General features: G+C 41.4%; 1 pseudogene; it reads left to right on the top strand.

Moving 5' to 3' along the window:
- Window positions 1–17886: 17886 nt before the first annotated feature.
- Window positions 17887–19477, top strand: LOC143126252 (UDP-glucuronosyltransferase 2B13 pseudogene; annotated as a pseudogene).
- The last annotated feature ends 1151 nt before the right edge of the window (window positions 19478–20628 follow it).

Raw genomic sequence — 20628 nt, 5'->3', positions numbered from 1 at the left:
ACAGAAATAAATACCATTTTTTTTATTTAGTGATTAAAAATTACCTTTCTGCACTCCATATCTGTGACAGAACTGATCTGACCTGACTAGACCCGAGTTAGCCTGTGTGTGCCTATGGTGTCTGCACCTATGATTCTCTACAACTTTTTACTGCATTGCCATGAACAAAGTAAAGGCAAAAAAGGTGTTTCTTTGTCGAACAAATTGGGATGCAATGTGAGCCTTGAATTGGATGCCATGCAGGAATTTGCTAGGATCTCAAAACCGGATTAGGAACATTCTTCGCCATAGAGAAACACACAATAGCGTTGGATTATAAACATGCTTTGCCACAAAAACAGACAAAAACGTGAGATAAGTCGAGCTATATGAAGTATTATTTTGCTGTCACTTTATCTGTTTTCATAAGCCAGAAAGATCGACATACTTGGTACCAATGGTACCTGTGTCTCCTCTTTCATCTGATATGCTTGCCATATCTATGCGTTCACGGGTTCGCGAGTAATTCAAACAAGAGTAATGGGTGCGCAGGTGAACGCAGAGAAGTATAGACTGTAAATATGATGCAATTTGATTTAATTTTTTATTTTTATTTTCATACTTTAACGTACAAGTGCGTGGTCACGTTGGAAAGCCCCACTTCTCGCTGCGATGAACAGTTGTGGAGCAATGTATGTAACAGAGAAGAAGGTGTGTTTTTTGATGCACTTTGCGTCAATCAGGTTCTAAGGGTTAAAATCTCACGTACCCCCTGGAGTGCCTTCACGTACCCCCAGGGGTACGCGTACCCCCATTTGAGAACCACTGCACTATAGGCCTAAAAAAGTTCTCGCGGTTTCTAAGCTAGAACATTTTTTGTCACATAGAGCAAACATCTCCTCATGATCCGCTAGCTGACTGTCCCCTGAATACGCTGTAAAAACGTAGTCCCTGTGGACAGCCCAGGCTCCAAAAACTGCAACAAAAACAGCCTGGTCCTGCCTGGACCATGAAACATAAGAAACTGTTCCAGCCAATCACCAACGAGACAAAGCTATTTAGCAGAGCTGAGCGGTGCGAATATCCCGCTCCTTACTCAGGTGGCTGTTTACTCGGCTGCTCCTCCGCTCAAATTCACGTCAGGTCGCTCCGCTCAATTTCGCTCCCCACTCCACTTAAAAATCATCCCGCTCCAGTGAAATCGATCCACGCTCGCTCCAATTTAAAAGAGGGAGAAATAATATACAAGCCGAATTGTCACCTTAAACAGAAAACTTAAATCCCAAAGAACTAAGAGCAACGGCAATATATTTCGCTCATAGAACATTTATTTTAAAACATAGTGCAACACAGATAGTGCAACAACGAACAAGCTTGGCAACATCAATACACATAAGCTTAAAACTAAAGGGATCAGTGGGATTAATTGCCTAAAGAATACAGACTTTATTTTTTTTACTTTAGCCTTACTTGATATATATATATAGATATACTCAAAGCATATTCAAATTGCTCTGGTTTTTCTTTGCTCTCCGTAGCATACTCATGTTTCCACGAAATGTGTCTTCTTAGATTCCAAAATGAATCTTAACTCACTGAAACAGTGTCACCACATTCTTGCTCTACATTGTTAGTATCTAGTTTTTTTGTAGGAACAGTACACGTCGTATGACATATCAGTTTCCTTTCCAAAATATTTAGCGCTCTGCGCCCCGACAAAATTCCATCCTCACTCTCTTGCGCTCCATTCACTAGCTCTGCGACGAGATGCACATTCATGACAGTTTCAGTTGCATAGGAGGGAGGAGCAAGCTAGCTCTCTGCTTTGTTGAAACATCAACAGAAGTGACGTCACCCAACCGTGCTTATATAACATTATAAATGCTTGCATGTATAGGCCTACATGCTTGTTATTTGTAATCATGTGTCATTAGCGTTCACGTGTTTCCGTGTTTTTCTTTTCGCATTTTGGATGAGCAAATTTTCCGGGTTAATGAACACTCACCAAGAATCATCAATAATACCGTGAGATTAACATATTACAGTTGCTAATTGCATTTATAGGCAGACAGATGCAGGCCTGTTCTTACATTTTGTCAGCCTGTAGATGGTGGTGTTGAGCGAAGGGTTGCTGGTAGAGGATGATGAGAGGAGCTACAAGGCAGGACTGTCTCACACACACTCTCTCTCACAAACACACACACACACAAACACACACACACATGCACGCATACACACACATAAACACACACACACATAAACACACACACACACACACACACACAGGCATGCACATACAAGCTCACATACTATCGGTATCGGCAATTATAACGGCCAATGCATAATTTTAAATTCAGTAAAGGAAAATTGAATATTGATCCTTCGTTTAGGCTGCATTTCCAGTATTGGCGTTACGTAGTTTGTCCACCAGATGGTGCAGCGTCTTGATGTGAGACCCTAATTCCACTTCACTTCCTACAGACATCGCAATGGTAGCTTATGGTTTCATAGCTTTGTGGCTTGTGCAGGGCTGCCAACTTTTCAAAAAACCTTGGAGTGAGATTTGGTGTGGGGGGGGGGGCAACCAATTTTCTCGGGGTCGGAAATTTTTGTTTGGCTCATTCAGCATTATACCGTACAGTAAAAAAAAAGTACATCAGTGGTTCTCAGGTGTAGGGACCAGGGTCCCAGGGACCATGGGCGTCGGAGGCATTCTGAAAGTGGGTGGGACATTTCAGTGTGGGGTATGGGGGTCCTCCTCCAGAATTTTTTTCTTTTGGACTAGATGCAATTTCCTGAATTCTGGTACATTTTAACAGGTTATTTAGATACTTCTATATAACAAAATAAAGCCAGCCTACGAAATTAATAAAAAGTAAATCATGCATAATTTAAAAATAACTCAATATATAGGCTACTTGGCTACGCAATAAGGTTTCCATTACAGATCCGCGGACGTTCAATGAACGCATGAAAGCGGATAAAGTAAATTAAATATCAAACTAAAGCGAAAATGTCATGCTTTTGAAGGCCTACCATTGTGCAGTCTAGCTGTGGTTAGTGACGTGATGCTGTTAATGGGGAGTTTTACATAAACCTATAGGTTATTATTTATTTGGCGTACCTATAAGGCTTTTTACCTTATCAAAAGTGAGGGGGACGAGTGATCTCTTCAACACTGCGGGGGATTTGGCGCTTGTCACTGTGTGTGTGACAGAAGCGGAATGGGAGAATGTGTGTAACAAAAAAAAGCTTACGAGTGATTTACGCGCAAATAGGAGAATCCAATGAAAATGACAATGAAGCACTAAACAGATGCTGAAAACAGCACTGGTATTTCGCACGGCAAAAGTGGGGGGGTCCAAACTAACAATTTTAAAAAGTGGGTGGGTGTTTTGTAAGAATATAAGAAATGTTTGTATTTTAACTTTTAAATGCATCAATCTGGTGCACTTTTAAAAATAAATTCAGAGGTCAGACCTGCTTATTTGTATGGAAATATTTGTGCTGTAGCCTAAGCTTTTTTGCACTTCAGAATTATAACCATGCATACACAGGTGGAATAGTTATGGTGATATTGCAATAAGTTCACAACCACAAAAACATATGGTACATTTCACAGTTCAGAAATGTTAAAAAATGTGTGTACATTTCAGCACTCCATGAAATTATGCAGAAGTGGTCACCTGTGTTATTCAGCTAGTTCATTTAAGATAATATATTGGTCATTGTAATGGCCATAGCCTATAGATAGGCTATTCCTTTTTCAGGATGTACCCATATCTGCATGATGTGAATGTTTGCATATGGCTTTATATCAATATTTGTGTCTCCTTATTTGATTTTCTTCATATTTTTGCATTAATGTCACTAGGAAGCATGCCAATATAAATATATTCATTTATCTGTGTAAGTGGGATTGGCTGGAACCTGACAATATAAGAACCATGATAGTGGGATAATCTATGGCTGAGCAATTTACAAAAATGTATGTAGGCCTACTGACAAATAGTTTACATTAGAATACATTATAATTTCGCCCCAATGAGGCTATGCAGAAATGTGTTGCAATTTCAAAAACAGAGGCATGCTTTATATCCTCGTATATTCGGTACAGGTTTGCTGTTTATTGTGATATTAGGTTTGCCACGTGTTGTGTGAAGGGTTAGTGAGATATTAAACTGAGAGTAATGGGTGTGCACTGTGTGCAAAATGCAAATATGATTAGCCTAAATTGCACGTCGGTTCAATGATAATTTTCTCGCGAACCATTTATCACAGCAACTTGGCGCTAATATCATTGGAAAGCTTACATTCCGCTCGTTCACATGATGTGTGATATCATGTATAGGTTTAGTTTAGTTGAACCTCATCTGCCAGGTATTTGACCTACCACGTTGACACTTCAGCGTGAAAAATACTCAAAGCATAGGCCTACCTGAAGCCAGGGAAATGCGGGGGAATGCGCCTGGGATGGCTTCTGAAGTAGCATCGCAAATAAGGAATCATTTAGAAAATTCCACAGACAGGGGGTGCTCTTGAACCCTCTCACCGTCACGTCTCTGAAAGCATAACCGTGGCTCAACAGGTAGATCTATAGATAGGCTAAACTCATTTTTCAGGCATCTGACGACCGGGTTGACACTTCAGCGTGAGAAATCGTGGGTGTGGCGTGTGAGTGTGTGAAACTAATCAAATGCGTGTGTCTCACGGCCAATGCGTGAGAGTTGGCAGCTATGCTTGTGTATTCATAGTAGGATGATTTTCAAATGAAATGTAAATCCCATTTCTTCTTGAAGCCGAGATAAACCTGAGAATGTTTTTCGGACATGCTCAGTTTTTACTGTAGGTGCGTTTATCTCACACCAGCTTAATGTTAGATATCCATTCCATAGGTAAAATAATGTTAACGTCAGCATTGGTTGAGTGAAACTGTAATTGTCTCTTTCGACTGTCATCCCATTATTTTTTGACCATACTGACAGGAGCTGCTAACGTTCACAAATGGGATGGTTTGCTGGTGGAAGATGTACATGGAAGATACCTGTCTACGATGCACCGGGCTGGGACATTTCTGCTTGCTAAATAGTTTTTTCTGCTGTTTACTCGCTCACAGCAGAGTCCTGCATGGGTCCATTTTTGGAGACCCGCACCCGCAAAGTTCACACCAGATCCGACCCGCCACCTGTGATAATATCAAAATTAAATCCGCACCCGCACAGACCCGTTAATATTTGACCCGTTACCCAACCCGTGCCCATGATAAATCACACACAAGCTGAAATCATTCTAAAATCTCACACCTCTCAACATCACAATATAGGCTCTCTATGGGCTAATAAAACAGCCTAACGGGTGTTTTCTTTCGCGTTATTGGAGCACGTAGGGCTACAAAAATAGCCTAATATAAACATTTAACTGGCCCCTGTCAACTTTCACATTTGATTTGAGTATTTCGCATTCAATATAAATTAACAATATAGCCTAAAGTGCGCTTTCTTTTGCCTGATTAAAGTAGCCTACCATCGGCACCTTTAAATAGGCTATGGAACCTGATAACTTGTGCATTTTTGTTTAACAGTTAGCATAGGGCTAATTCTTACAATAACAAACCATAGCCCAAAGCCTGCTGCATCAGAGCATTACACAAATAGACCTATTAATGTTGAAACTATTACAGGAAAAAATACAACCTTAGCCTGTAGATCACAAACAATAGGTAGGCTAGCCTAGGTGTAGGCCTATGCCTATGCTGGAAACGCTCCAACTACGAGATGCAGTGAAGAAATCAAAGTTGTAGTAGTGACGTGATGGTCAAAGGTTGTAGCCTGTCGTTGACTAAAACACATATCTGCATGTGGTAATGGTCATTTAGACATACAAATATTGCACATATTTTTCATTTATGTTTTATTTCAGCAAACCAAAATACTCTTTTGGTTCCCATCCGCTACCCGCCCGCAAGGAGTTTATTATCCGCCTGCATCCTCGCCTGTGAATTTTAGGAATGTCACAATCCACCCATTTTAGCAACTTTTATGCGGGTACCCGATTCATTGCATGACTCTGGCTCACAGCCCTTGGTGGCCTTGTCAGTGCTTTGTAAAATTTTGCATTAGGACCACAAAAAGTCTACACGAAATAAAGTCTACACGAAATAAAGCTAACGTTCATTCCCAAACAACCACTAGACTAGTCCCTAGTTACAGCAAAGTCCTTTTAGGCAAGTCCCTCCACTCGGCGGCCATATTGCAACGCTTTTTGGGCTCTCATCGGGCATCTATTTCGGCAGAAATGCGTGTGCGCAAGGCTTCACGATACCAATCTTGCTCCAGCAGCGAGATCACAAGACATGATTGGCACGATGTCTTCACAACACACCACATTATTGGCTCAATGTATTCACAACACAGCACATGATTGGCTCAATGTATTTACATGTCGACGTTTTGGAGCGGAAGGGGTGTGATATGCGTAGACAACGGTTATTTTGGCGTTACAAACTAACCCCATGCATTTCTATGGAGGACTTTTTGAGTGCTGTGTCTCCTCATTAGAGAGTCTCTGGTTACAGTCTTCAATTTCTTGCATTTCAAGAAAGGAAGAGCATGGTTTAGGCAGTGGTTCTCAACTGGTCTGGCTTTGGGACCCACAATTTCGCATGTTCATAAAGTCCTCAATTTAAGTGAATCCACATCCTAGCCTACATCAAATATTCAGGGTAGCAGCCTACTTTCGTTTACCACTAAAATGATGTCTAGCATGCATGACCTGTCAAATAAACATTGTCTACTGTATGTCCATGGCAATGACTGATAAAGGCTACAAATAAAGTTCATCAAAATAAAGGTCCAAAAGCATTAGCATTTTAAATTTTAAATTGGCGATTTTTTATTTATTTTTACTTTCACTATTGACTGATGAGGGGTTACTATTGAAAACATAGCCTGAAAAAAGAAACACTGACCCCAATAATGTTTGAATGACTGAATAAAAATCCTAAGGATATTTATCCTGCAGAGGAGTTTTTGCTTACATCTCATGACAGTGTGTCTTCAGCTGTGCTTTATGCACCTTTCGCTGTAGACAAGGTTTTTCTTGGTTAGTGGCGTAATGATTTTTAAAGGGTGTAAGAAAGCGATTTTTGGATCATTCGCCAGACCACACCTTATGTTGTTACAGTTTTTCTCAGTCGCTTTGGTGCTTTTCTCACATCACTATTAACATTTGCACAGCAGAGTCCGTGAGCCAGGGCCTCAAAATATGGAAACCGTTACCGAAAAAGTGGCAAAGGCTACCATACCTTTTCTGAAAGCCTGGAATCTCAGCTTTCCAATGATGTATGATGGCCATCTGACAAGAGTAGCTGTTTTGAGTTATCACACATAATGTAAACTAAGGTTGAGAAAATAATACGTATAAATTAAGCAGTACACTGACATAGCTGAAAATCTATATTGGACATATTGGAATATTTTATTTTGTTATGTTTGGTATCATTTTAAAGGGGATACTCTGAGCTTTCATTTAAATCCTTATGTGAACATTTTGGATAAGTACAGCCAACCCTGGAGCTCTTCAAACTTTTAATCACACACATTTTCCTGCCATTTCCGCCTAAGTCATCTTTTATCTTTTAATCCTGTGGCACCAGGGAGCATCAGAGAAACAAAATCCAAACACTGAAATACTGGCATGACCCTAAGGATTCAGAAAATATATAATTTACCTATATTATCTGATTTGGAGGGGGTGATTTTCAGTCTTATATCAGACATGGCGTTTGAGAAAATAATGCATATAAATTAAGCAGAACACTGACATAGCTGAAAATCCAAAAACGGTATAACAAATAACAAATGAGACATTGATTCCTATGTTTTAAGGTGTGGACATTTTCGCACAGATTGCATCATTCAAGGCCAGGGACAATATTGACAGGCTGGAAGAGACACTGACAGGCCGTGGAACATCATAGGGTCAAGGGTATAGCAGTGCAGCCTCAGATGTTCGGTCCTGAACTGCCTAGACCAGCTTGTGATGTGCCCAAGAGCAAACAAAGAACTGTCTCTGTATCTTTGCCAGCTCTGCCAGTGTATGCTGTGGGAACTAGGTGTGGTCCTCCAACTAGATCCTATGTTGAGGTCAAGACAGATATCTGCATAGCTGCCAACTCTCACGCATTGGCCGTGAGACACACGCATTTGATTAGTTTCACACACTCACACGCCACACCCACGATTTCTCACGCTGAAGTGTCAACCCGGTCGGTCAGATGCCTGAAAAATTAGTTTAGCCTATCTATAGATCTACCTGTTGAGCCACGGTTATGCTTTCAGAGACGTGACGGTGAGAGGGTTCAAGAGCACCCCCTGTCTGTGGAATTTTCTAAATGTTTTCTTATTTGCGATGCTACTTCAGAAGCCATCCCAGGCGCATTCCCCCGCATTTCCCTGGCTTCAGGTAGGCCTATGCTTTGAGTATTTTTCACGCTGAAGTGTCAACGTGGTAGGTCAAATGAGACAAATGATGGCAGATGAGGTTCAACTAAACTAAACCTATACATGATATCACACATCATGTGAACGAGCGGAATGTAAGCTTTCCAATGATATTAGCGCCAAGTTGCTGTGATAAATGGTTCGCGAGAAAATTATCATTGAACCGACGTGCAATTTAGGCTAATCATATTTGCATTTTGCACACAGTGCACACCCATTACTCTCAGTTTAATATCTCACTAACCCTTCACACAACACGTGGCAAACCTAATATCACAATAAACAGCAAACCTGTACCGAATATACGAGGATATAAAGCATGCCTCTGTTTTTGAAATTGCAACACATTTCTGCATAGCCTCATTGGGGCGAAATTATAATGTATTCTAATGTAAACTATTTGTCAGTAGGCCTACATACATTTTTGTAAATTGCTCAGCCATAGATTATCCCACTATCATGGTTCTTATATTGTCAGGTTCCAGCCAATCCCACTTACACAGATAAATGAATATATTTATATTGGCATGCTTCCTAGTGACATTAATGCAAAAATATGAAGAAAATCAAATAAGGAGACACAAATATTGATATAAAGCCATATGCAAACATTCACATCATGCAGATATGGGTACATCCTGAAAAAGGAATAGCCTATCTATAGGCTATGGCCATTACAATGACCAATATATTATCTTAAATGAACTAGCTGAATAACACAGGTGACCACTTCTGCATAATTTCATGGAGTGCTGAAATGTACACACATTTTTTAACATTTCTGAACTGTGAAATGTACCATATGTTTTTGTGGTTGTGAACTTATTGCAATATCACCATAACTATTCCACCTGTGTATGCATGGTTATAATTCTGAAGTGCAAAAAAGCTTAGGCTACAGCACAAATATTTCCATACAAATAAGCAGGTCTGACCTCTGAATTTATTTTTAAAAGTGCACCAGATTGATGCATTTAAAAGTTAAAATACAAACATTTCTTATATTCTTACAAAACACCCACCCACTTTTTAAAATTGTTAGTTTGGACCCCCCCACTTTTGCCGTGCGAAATACCAGTGCTGTTTTCAGCATCTGTTTAGTGCTTCATTGTCATTTTCATTGGATTCTCCTATTTGCGCGTAAATCACTCGTAAGCTTTTTTTTGTTACACACATTCTCCCATTCCGCTTCTGTCACACACACAGTGACAAGCGCCAAATCCCCCGCAGTGTTGAAGAGATCACTCGTCCCCCTCACTTTTGATAAGGTAAAAAGCCTTATAGGTACGCCAAATAAATAATAACCTATAGGTTTATGTAAAACTCCCCATTAACAGCATCACGTCACTAACCACAGCTAGACTGCACAATGGTAGGCCTTCAAAAGCATGACATTTTCGCTTTAGTTTGATATTTAATTTACTTTATCCACTTTCATGCGTTCATTGAACGTCCGCGGATCTGTAATGGAAACCTTATTGCGTAGCCAAGTAGCCTATATATTGAGTTATTTTTAAATTATGCATGATTTACTTTTTATTAATTTCGTAGGCTGGCTTTATTTTGTTATATAGAAGTATCTAAATAACCTGTTAAAATGTACCAGAATTCAGGAAATTGCATCTAGTCCAAAAGAAAAAAATTCTGGAGGAGGACCCCCATACCCCACACTGAAATGTCCCACCCACTTTCAGAATGCCTCCGACGCCCATGGTCCTAGCATTAGGCTAGACCCCTTTGATACCAATGTTAATTTAACTCTGGGACCCTGGTCCCTACACCTGAGAACCACTGATTTTTTTTACTGTACGGTATAATGCTGAATGAGCTAAACAAAAATTTCCGACCCCGAGAAAATTGGTTGCCCCCCCCCCCACACCAAATCTCACTCCAAGGTTTTTTGAAAAGTTGGCAGCCCTGCACAAGCCACAAAGCTATGAAACCATAAGCTACCATTGCGATGTCTGTAGGAAGTGAAGTGGAATTAGGGTCTCACATCAAGACGCTGCACCATCTGGTGGACAAACTACGTAACGCCAATACTGGAAATGCAGCCTAAACGAAGGATCAATATTCAATTTTCCTTTACTGAATTTAAAATTATGCATTGGCCGTTATAATTGCCGATACCGATAGTATGTGAGCTTGTATGTGCATGCCTGTGTGTGTGTGTGTGTGTGTGTGTTTATGTGTGTGTGTGTTTATGTGTGTGTATGCGTGCATGTGTGTGTGTGTTTGTGTGTGTGTGTGTTTGTGAGAGAGAGTGTGTGTGAGACAGTCCTGCCTTGTAGCTCCTCTCATCATCCTCTACCAGCAACCCTTCGCTCAACACCACCATCTACAGGCCGTGGCCTACTGGTTAGAACTTGGAACTGGAGGGTTGCCGGTTCGAACCCCGACCAGTAGGCATGGCTGACGTGCCCTTGAGCAAGGCACCAAACCCCTCACTGCTCCCCGAGTGCCACTGTTGTTGCAGGCAGCTCACTGCGCCGGGATTAGTGTGTTTCACATCACTGTGTGTTCACTGTGTGCTGAATGTGTTTCACTAATTCACAGATTGGGATAAATGCAGAGACCAAATTTCCCTTTTCCCCTCACAGGATCAAAAGAGTATATGTACTTATACTTATACTTAATCTGAATTATGCAAGGTCACTCACTGCTTACTACTCAGAGATGAGCCATATTGAACATGAGAAACGAGAAACCAGATCTGTACATGTCTCTCTGTGAAGGTGGCAACAAACACATTTGGCAGGGTTCCGATTGACCAGACCCTAGAGGAAACTGTCAATCGGGACACTCAGACAGCTGGAGGCACAAAAGGGTTCAGCTTGAACCCAGCAGGTGTCTCAAGATATTACCTTACTGCTGAGTACAAAAGCACTTACCTGTCTATATTGAAAAGCTCCCTGGGACTCCAACAAAGTGACTGTTCTCACAAGGACCTTGGACAAAGCAGAATTGGCAAAGACGAAGAACACATTACAAGCACTGTGGATCTGTTGGATTCTAGTTGGATAAATCCATTTGCAGGTGGTGAGTCCCTTGTTTCTCTGTCTACTAGAAGTACAGCACCAGCAGATGTTGCTGAAGACCTTCTGAATTCACACACCATTGGCAAGAATGCCTACAGAACCTTCTCTGCTGAGCGTGTTGAGAGTAATCCTCCTGCAAAGCAGTTCCATGCACCACTCTCCAAGATGAAACTGAAAACGTTCTCCTCAATGCAGGGAAAGGCAAATACATGCAATAAAGGAATAAATAAGTTATCCTCAAAGCTGATAATCGAATATTTGCCCAGATGGTACTGATTGCACAGAGTAGACAGCTCAACCTGAAGGAGGTGTTATCTCATCCCCTTTGAACACTTCCGTGGGCTCTTGCTTCACCAGATGGCAATGTGAGGAAGACTTACAAATACTCACTTGCCAAGCAACTGCTCAAGTTCCCATGTGTTGCTGAATCATTGCCATTAAATTCCACCTGTGTAATAGATGGCGTGGCACTTGTTCAGAAGCTGAACGGTGATGGCAAGACATTTGCTGATATTGCAGACTATGCCTTGTCCACTGTGCTAGCTGAAGCAAGTCACAGCACCCGTGTTGACATTGTTTTTGATGTATATAATGAGGCTTCTATCAAACACATGGAGAGAGTGGCCAGGGGTGCAGACTCAGGCACAGAGGTCAGACAGATCACTGCAGGGCAAAGAGTTCAGCAATGGAAGAGATTCCTACAAAGCAACAACAACAAAACAAATCTTGCTACCTTCTTGCTCAAAGAGTGGAGTAAAGAACAGTCTAGAACAAGACTCGGTGAAAAGGTTCTGTACACTACAACCAAAGATCAGTGTTACAAGCTGACCCAACAGGGAGTACACAAGGTAGCAGACCTGTCGTCTACTCAGGAAGAGGCTGCCACCCGTATGCTAGTCTATGCTTCAAGGACTAGTCACAAATCTGTCATCCTTGTGTCTGATGACACTGATGTCTTGGTGATGAGCCTGGCTACCAGTGACACACTCACATGTGACCTGTTCCTGAAGACAGGGACAAAGAATCGCACCAGTTACATAAACATCTCACAACTCATGGTCTGGGTTCACAGTTGTGTCAGTTGTGTTACAGACGCTGTAAGTGCATTTGCAGGTTGTGGTAAAGTGTCAGCCCTAAAACTTCTGAAGAATGAAAACTTCTGTGAGTCCTTTCAAAGGGTTGGGGCAGACTGGACAATGATACTGGAGTTATAGTATGCAGCCTCACAGGAGTTAATGTACAGCTCCAGAATCACCAACATCAATGAAATGAGGTATGCACTTTTTTGTGCAAAGAAAGGCATAGAATCCTGGCAGTTACCTCCATGCTCAGATTCTCTCAGGAAGCACTGTCTCAGAGTTAACTATCAAGGTACTATCTGGAGAAGATGCCTTGAGAACAACCCTGAAGTTCCTTCCCAGGTGAGCATGGGTGGTCTAGAGTGGACCAAGATGGTGACTTGCAGCTCTCCGTAGACTGGTTCAGTGTCTCCATTGGTCCACAAGCAGTACTTGAGTTTCTGTCCTGCTCATGCAAGAGGGACTGTGGGCTAGTCCACACGGATCCATCTCAACACGACTCAACGCGTTACTTTTTATCCCAGGCCTATAGGTGCCACTGTTTCTGTTACAGAAATTGACCAAAGCTTGCGCGCTGTAGGCTATACAAACAGACAGAATAGGCTACAATGAAAATGGCTAGTGCAAGGAAACCAGAATTGTTTGTGTGGACTATAGTGAACTGTCAACTGTAGTCAACTGTAAAACTATTTCATTAATCATTTTTACGGTTTGTGAAGGGTGCAGTCCCGTCCTTTATTTAGCTAACACAGGTACAAATCTACTTTACTTTCTTTGGTCGTAGGATAGTCCGCGATTCACATTAGTTTTGGCTATCACCGCAAGTGCATAGGCTACTAAACGCTAGGCCTACCCAAGTTCTAGACTATTCCGTCGCCACATTTATAATATTGCTATAATAGGCTCCCTTCATTAGTAACGGTCAATACTTTTGCCTGCATCAAATCGCGCATTTGCATTTAGTGCGCATCTACCATAGGCTTAACATGAGTTCTAAGCATCTTTGTATGCTCATATCTGACTTCACTAGACTATGAATGCATTTATTTATGTTGTAAGACATGTAAAATAAATGAATGACACCGGCACTATACACAAATTAATTTAAACTTACCCTGCACTTCCCTAATAACTTCTGACTAATTATCTCGCGTCACTGACAGTAGCTAGAATGCATCAAGAAAACACAGGGAAAACACTGTTCAGTCCACCAAGTCATGAGCTATTGCTGCTGGGCAGCACCAGTTGTGATATTTATCCTACTGACTGTAATCGCAGGTAATGTCATGTATGAAAACTAGTATTGTTAGGCAATACTATAAGTGTCCACTATAAAAGTCCAGGGCAGCTGTTTTGTGGTGATGACATAATCAATACGCAAGTATGTGGTTTTGCCGTCCAAATGAACTCGCAAGGGCTACGGTTTCAGATTTTTCCACCCTGGGACCAGGTTTCAAAAAAGTGCAGTTTCGGGCAGTGCGTTTACAGGATTCGTTTGGACGATCGGCCAAGATGATGCGAAACCTGTGCGTTTAACCCAAAAAGCGTCTCCGTGTGGACGGGGCCTGTGTCACTCCATCATGTCAGTGTGTTGCCAACAACTTGGCCTGCACTGACCTATGCCATGCAAGACAGTGCAAAAACCAGAAGGATGACTTTGCTGATGAGAATCAATCCTATTCCTCTGATGAGGATTCTGACAAAGACTTTGATTAGTGTCGTGGCCTTGAATGATGCAATGTCATAAATGAAAATGTCATAAAATGTCATTGACCATGCCTAAAGGTCATGACCTTGACCTTTTAGAGTAATGGCAATGTCATAATTGGGTTTACCACACCTTAAAACATGGGAATCAATGTTTCATTTGTTATTTGTTATACCGTTTTTGGATTTTCAGCTATGTCAGTGTTCTGCTTAATTTATATGCATTATTTTCTCAAACGCCATGTCTGATATAAGACTGAAAATCACCCCCTCCAAATCAGATAATATGGGTAAATGATAAATTTTCTGAATCCTTAGGGTCATGCCAGTATTTCAGTGTTCGGATTTTGTTTCTCTGATGCTCCCTGGTGCCACAGGATTAAAAGATAAAAGATGACAGGCGGAAATGGCAGGAAAATGTGTGTGATTAAAAGTTTGAAGAGCTCCAGGGTTGGCTGTACTTATCCAAAATGTTCACATAAGGATTTAAATGAAAGCTCAGAGTCTCCCCTTTAAAATGATACCAAACATAACAAAATAAAATATTCCAATATGTCAAATATAGATTTTCAGCTATGTCAGTGTACTGCTTGATTTATACGCATTATTTTCTCAACCTTAGTTTACATTATGTGTGATAACTAAAAACAGCTACTCTTGTCAGATGGCCATCATACATCATTGGAAAGCTGAGATTCCAGGCTTTCAGAAAAGGTATGGTAGCCTTTGCCACTTTTTCGGTAACGACCAACCCCTCTGGCTCACAGACTATTAGTGCATTTCTCAAAACAATTAGTGCAAACTGCAAAACCAAGTGGATAACTTGCAAAAGCACATCACTTGCTCAAAATGAATAGTCCATTCCTCAAAAGCAAATATTTATGTCAATGAAACTGCCAGTGTCATCAAAATGAGAAGTCTTTACACCATCGTTTATGAACAAGATAGTCAAATGGCTTTGTCATGTTTTCATTATGGCAGTTTATTCTCTCAGTGTTTTTCCATGCAAATAAAGGTCAGAACTCGGTGACACTACCTGAACATGATCAAGACAGCACTATACAGGACTTGTACAGCCATTTGAAAACTACAGTAAAGTTACAAATTGCTGTAGTTAGGGGAGTAAGTGAGTACAAGACACTGAATATGTACGTTTCATAGTTTTACTGTATATGCTCTTTGCAATTCTACAGCATTGTGACATAATTTGATAACTAGTTCACCGATTTTGTATATAAAGACTTAGTTTTATTGGGAACAACTATTCAGCATCCATAAGTATAGTTCATTTTGACTGACATGACAAAGCAACTGATGCATGTTCAAAAGCATTTGCAATTTGTTCAGAGGAAGGAGAAATTGCTACTATGATGTGCACAAATGACTAAATGTTGTGGAGGTTATGAGAAATTATGAGAATTTTCATTCTGATCTGAGAAAAGCACCAAAGCGACTGAGAAAAACTGTAATAAAAGTGGAGCGTATAGTGAAAAATTACTCACTTTATTGAGTGTAAGATAAGAGTAAGCCTTGTGTCACACCTTGCTCCACCTTGCGCCGGGTGCAGCTGGACTTGATCTTTGGACATGTTTACCCTGATTACGAGAGCTCAAAAGGCTCACAGCTACTACAATGCATTCTGCTCTCCCTCGACCTTCTGAGCAGGTATGTTTACATCAGGTGTTTGCTTTGTCATTTTTTCTTATAGCTGTGTATTTCTGAGACTGTCCATTTACTCAGCACGGCACACTTAGTGGCTATATACATTACCTTGCAACAGTAAAGCATCAGAAATATCAATATAGATATAGAAATATCAAGTGGAAGACTGATTATTACTGGGACAGAACATATACATGTATTTGCATTATAACCTTGTTTACACCTGATTAGATAGATAGATAGATAGATAGATAGATAGATAGATAGATAGATACATGTAGATATATACTGTAGATAGATAGATAGATAGATAGATAGATAGATAGATAGATAGATGCTTTAATTATACACACACACATACATATACACACATATATCTCACATACATAAAAATCATTCACAGAAATGTAAAAATGTAAAGAGCATTTGAAGTGATTACAAAGATCTGGTATGGACCAATCATGTGATGCATTGACCATGATAAGGTGCTATGAAGAGTGTGTGCAATGGTGGTAGTGCAAAAGTGAACAGTGCAGGGATTGAACAGCGCAATAACTATGCTTAGTATTAAATATTAACTATGACTATGAAAAGGCAAGAATGTAAACATAATAGAACTGCTTAGCAAACAAGAAAAATAATATACTTTAAGAACAATATATAACTGGGAATAGGTTATAAGATGTAGATGTTATGACCACAGTCCAGATTGTGTAGAAGGGCTAATATTGCCTGTAAAACAGTCAGATGGACAGCCGACAAAGTGATCTGATGATAGGGGCTGGGAAAGACGGGCTCATGCTGAAAAGTCAATTTCTCCCCTCCCCTTTTGTATGGCATTGAAAAGTTGGATAGCCCTGGGGACAAAGGACCTCCTCAACCTACCTGTTGAACATGACAGTAATAGAAATCTGCCTCTGAACATGCTCCTCCGTTTTTTGAGCGTGCTGTGTAGTGGGTGGCGGTCATTGTCCATGATCACCAGCATCCTGCTTCTGCTCCTAATTATGTTAACATGCATGCTGACAAAAACTGATGAACCCTACAGTGCTACACTCTGGGGGCATGTTCATACGCCCCCATGTTCATGCACCCATTTTTTTTTCCGTATACAGTACTCCAAACCTGCCAAACCTTTCCAAACCTGCCAAAACTGAAACGGGAGGGTTTTTTTCTTTTTCGGTGGCGGGGGGTGGGGTTCAGTGTTTGCACAGAATCAGTGTTTGCATATTTAACATGTTTCATACAATCCTTGCAACACAGCATCTGCATTTCGGTCGTTGCTTTTACCTTACCGAAATAGATATGCATGCCAATTATGTATCCACCTGCTGTCTGCAGCCTTCCTCCAAAACTCCAAAGCTGCTCCAAAGATTATGTTCCGAGGACACAATTTGCCTATTGTGTAGCAACAACACTCACTCAATAATAGTTATACTGTGATGTGTTAATCACAACATTTCTTCTAACGATTAGACAAATTAGGCTTTTCAACTATACCGCTTGCTTACGAGACTCAGTGGCTGCGCAGTGTGCACCCGCTTCCTTATTTGGGTTTTGGGTTGCCAGGTTTTATGACAAAAGGGTTTAAATTGAAAGTAAGTCATTGTGTATGTGGATGGTGTATATAATACCCAATTTCCCAACCGGGGAAATGTCAGACTAACAGAAAAAATGAATGGATCCTTGATTTTAAAAGATGGTCATGCAAGTTCTGGGAGTTTCCCAGGAGAAATAAAAAAACGGGAGTATTGGCAGGTATGCAGTACTCTGTGACCTCGAGAAACAGAGATCTATGTGAAGGATCGCCGGAATTCTCTTTTAAGAGTTAGAGGTACAATCCTATCTTCATGGCCTGCTGACAGAAAATGATGGTTTCTCTGAACTCTTCTTGTCCCTGTAGTGTCCTAAGCCCTGGATCAGGATGCTCGGCCCTGTGCTCTTGGCTCTCTCAGTGCTGTCTGTCTGCCTCTCCGGGGCCAGAGGAGGCAAAGTGCTGGTGTTCCCAGTAGGTGCCAGCCACTGGGTGAACATGAGGGTCATCATTGAGGAGCTGCACTCCCGAGGTCATAGCATTACTGTAGTGCGAGACTCAAATAACTGGTCCATTAAAGAGGAGTCTCCCCATTACAAGGCCATCACTATCCCTTCCAGTGACACTATCTCCTCCAGTGACAGTGTCGAGGGGAACACCGACTCCTTCATAAAGAAAATGCTGAATATACGCATAGAAGGCAAGCCTAACTGGAACACGGAACAGTCAAGGGAGCTAATTGAAGCATTTACAAACATACATAGGGATGAATGCGCAATGGTGTCTGCAATGTTTGCTGATGAGGCCCTGATGCAGTCACTCCAAGAAGCCAAGTACGACTTAGTTCTGAGTGACCCTGTGATAGCTAGTGGGATGTTCGTAGCCTACCGTCTAAAGCTCCCACTCGTGTTCAATGTCAGGGCGTCTCTTTTTGGAGACCCTCACACTCTCATTGCCCCTTCTCCTCCATCTTATGTCCCTGTACTTAGCACTGGGTTTTCTGACCGCATGTCATTCTCCCAAAGAGTATGGAACTGGACTGTGTTCATGATGAGTAAGCTGTACCAGAAACAGATTGCTGCTGATTACTCAGATTTCTGCAATCGTTTCTTTGGACCGGATGTAAACTTTATGTCATTGCTCCAGAATGCAGATTTATGGCTTGTACGATACGACTTCACTTTTGAGTTTCCACGCCCAACCATGCCCAATGTGGTCTATATTGGTGGTTTCCAATGCAAGCCAGCTAGACCACTTCCTGTTGACCTGGAAGAGTTTGTCAATAGCTCAGGGGAACATGGGGTCATCATCATGTCCCTTGGAACTCTGGTTGCCGAGATCCCTAGTGACATCACTGAAGAGATTGCTGCAGCTTTTGCTCAGCTTCCCCAAAAGGTCATCTGGAGATATAAAGGGGCCAAGCCCTCGACTCTTGGCAACAACACCTTACTAGTGGACTGGCTGCCCCAAAATGACCTGTTGGGACACCCAAAGACTAGAGTGTTTGTAGCCCATGGGGGCACCAATGGTGTCCAAGAAGCAATCTCCCATGGTGTCCCGATAGTTGGCTTGCCTCTGATGTTTGATCAGCCAGATAATCTGTCCAAGATGGTGGTGAGAGGAACTGCTAAGGTACTGGACATTGCCACACTGGACAGAGCAGTGTTTAAGGACGCACTAGAAGAAGTGCTCTATGAGCCATCCTACAGGGAGAACATGCAGAGGCTCTCCAGGATCCACCATGACCAGCCCACGAAGCCTCTGGACCGTGCCATTTTCTGGATCGAGTTCATCATGAGGCACGGAGGCGCCCCTCACCTGCGCACTCAGTCCTTCAGGATGTCCTGGATCGCGTATCATTCTATAGACGTCATAATGACTCTGCTCATGGCTCTGCTGCTCCTACTATTGATTATGTTCCTGGCAATCAAAAAATGCTGTTCAGTTTTATTAAAAAAGAAAGTCAAAAGTGAGTAATGCTTAATATAATAATGCTGTAAATCTACTAATTAGCATTTTTGCACAGTTTGTGTTCATGAAACAAATGCTTATATTTGTGCTGTGATGTTATTATACCACAACAACAACAACAACAACATGGTGCGTAGCTCCATCATCTTAACGGGGCAGCGATGGTGTAGTGGTTTTAAGAAATTCGGCTTCCGAGTGAAAGCCAGATTGTGGATTTGATTGCCATTTGATTGAAATGATTGCCAGCATATCTCTGAGATGATTATCATACTGTGAAAATATTTGGAAAGAAGGAATTTGGGATTACTTTATGGTGACTGCCACCTGACTGCTAACTTGCACCTTGATTGTGAGAGTGTAACCAGATGACCTTGACATATTTATTGCAATAAAAAAAAAACTATAAACACCGCCTTGGATTTGATCTTCTCACCTGTCCACCTGTAGATGGTGGCATTAAATGAGTGATAAGCTCTCTCACACATAAGCTGTAAAACACATGCTGAATCATGCTGAATCTCAATCTCTCCCCTAAGCCCTGAACCCTGAGCCCTCACACACCTATCTGACATCAGTTGTAAGTGATACAGTTTGCAAGGGCGTAAAGGTTCAAAACACAGAAAAAGGACAGCACCTGCAACCTATCATTCATATCAAATTGGCAACACAAAAACGTGTTGCAAGCACATTTCCATTAACGTTTTATGGCAGTTGTTTACCAGTAATTTCAAAGCTTCCAGCCTCCCTTTTTGTAACCCCGTGTTTCACATCACAACACTATGAATTGTAGGTAATTCCCTTGAGTAAAGTGTTAAACTATGCCGACTTCGGTAAAGTGCTCATAAAGGATGCCACTTCACAATTTCGCAGTGGGACAGCCCTAAGCTCTCACGAAGTTTGCAGGAACGTGCATCAAAGTGTATGAGTGCGTAAGGCGAGAGATTGGGATTGGCCCTATTCACAGTTATAAACTGGACCCTCCTCCCCACCCACACAGTGTTAAAAGGCTCCTATCACTTGGACTGTTCCAATTCCCCTTTGGTTTGGTCCATGTATTTGTTTGGTCCAAGTTCTAGAGTAGCCTAATCTCTGTAAATTGGAGATAAGAGCAGTGAATTTATGGATAGTGTTTTTACGCTCTCCTATTTTAGAGTACG

This window comes from Alosa pseudoharengus, unplaced genomic scaffold, assembly GCF_046254945.1.
Source record: "Alosa pseudoharengus isolate Yale_2024_CS ecotype anadromous, Long Island Sound unplaced genomic scaffold, YU_APseudo_1.1 YU_APseudo_1.1_scf_16, whole genome shotgun sequence".
NCBI lineage: Eukaryota > Metazoa > Chordata > Actinopteri > Clupeiformes > Clupeidae > Alosa > Alosa pseudoharengus.
Note: the sequence above shows the minus strand (reverse complement) of the source record. Positions and strands in the feature narration are given on the sequence as shown.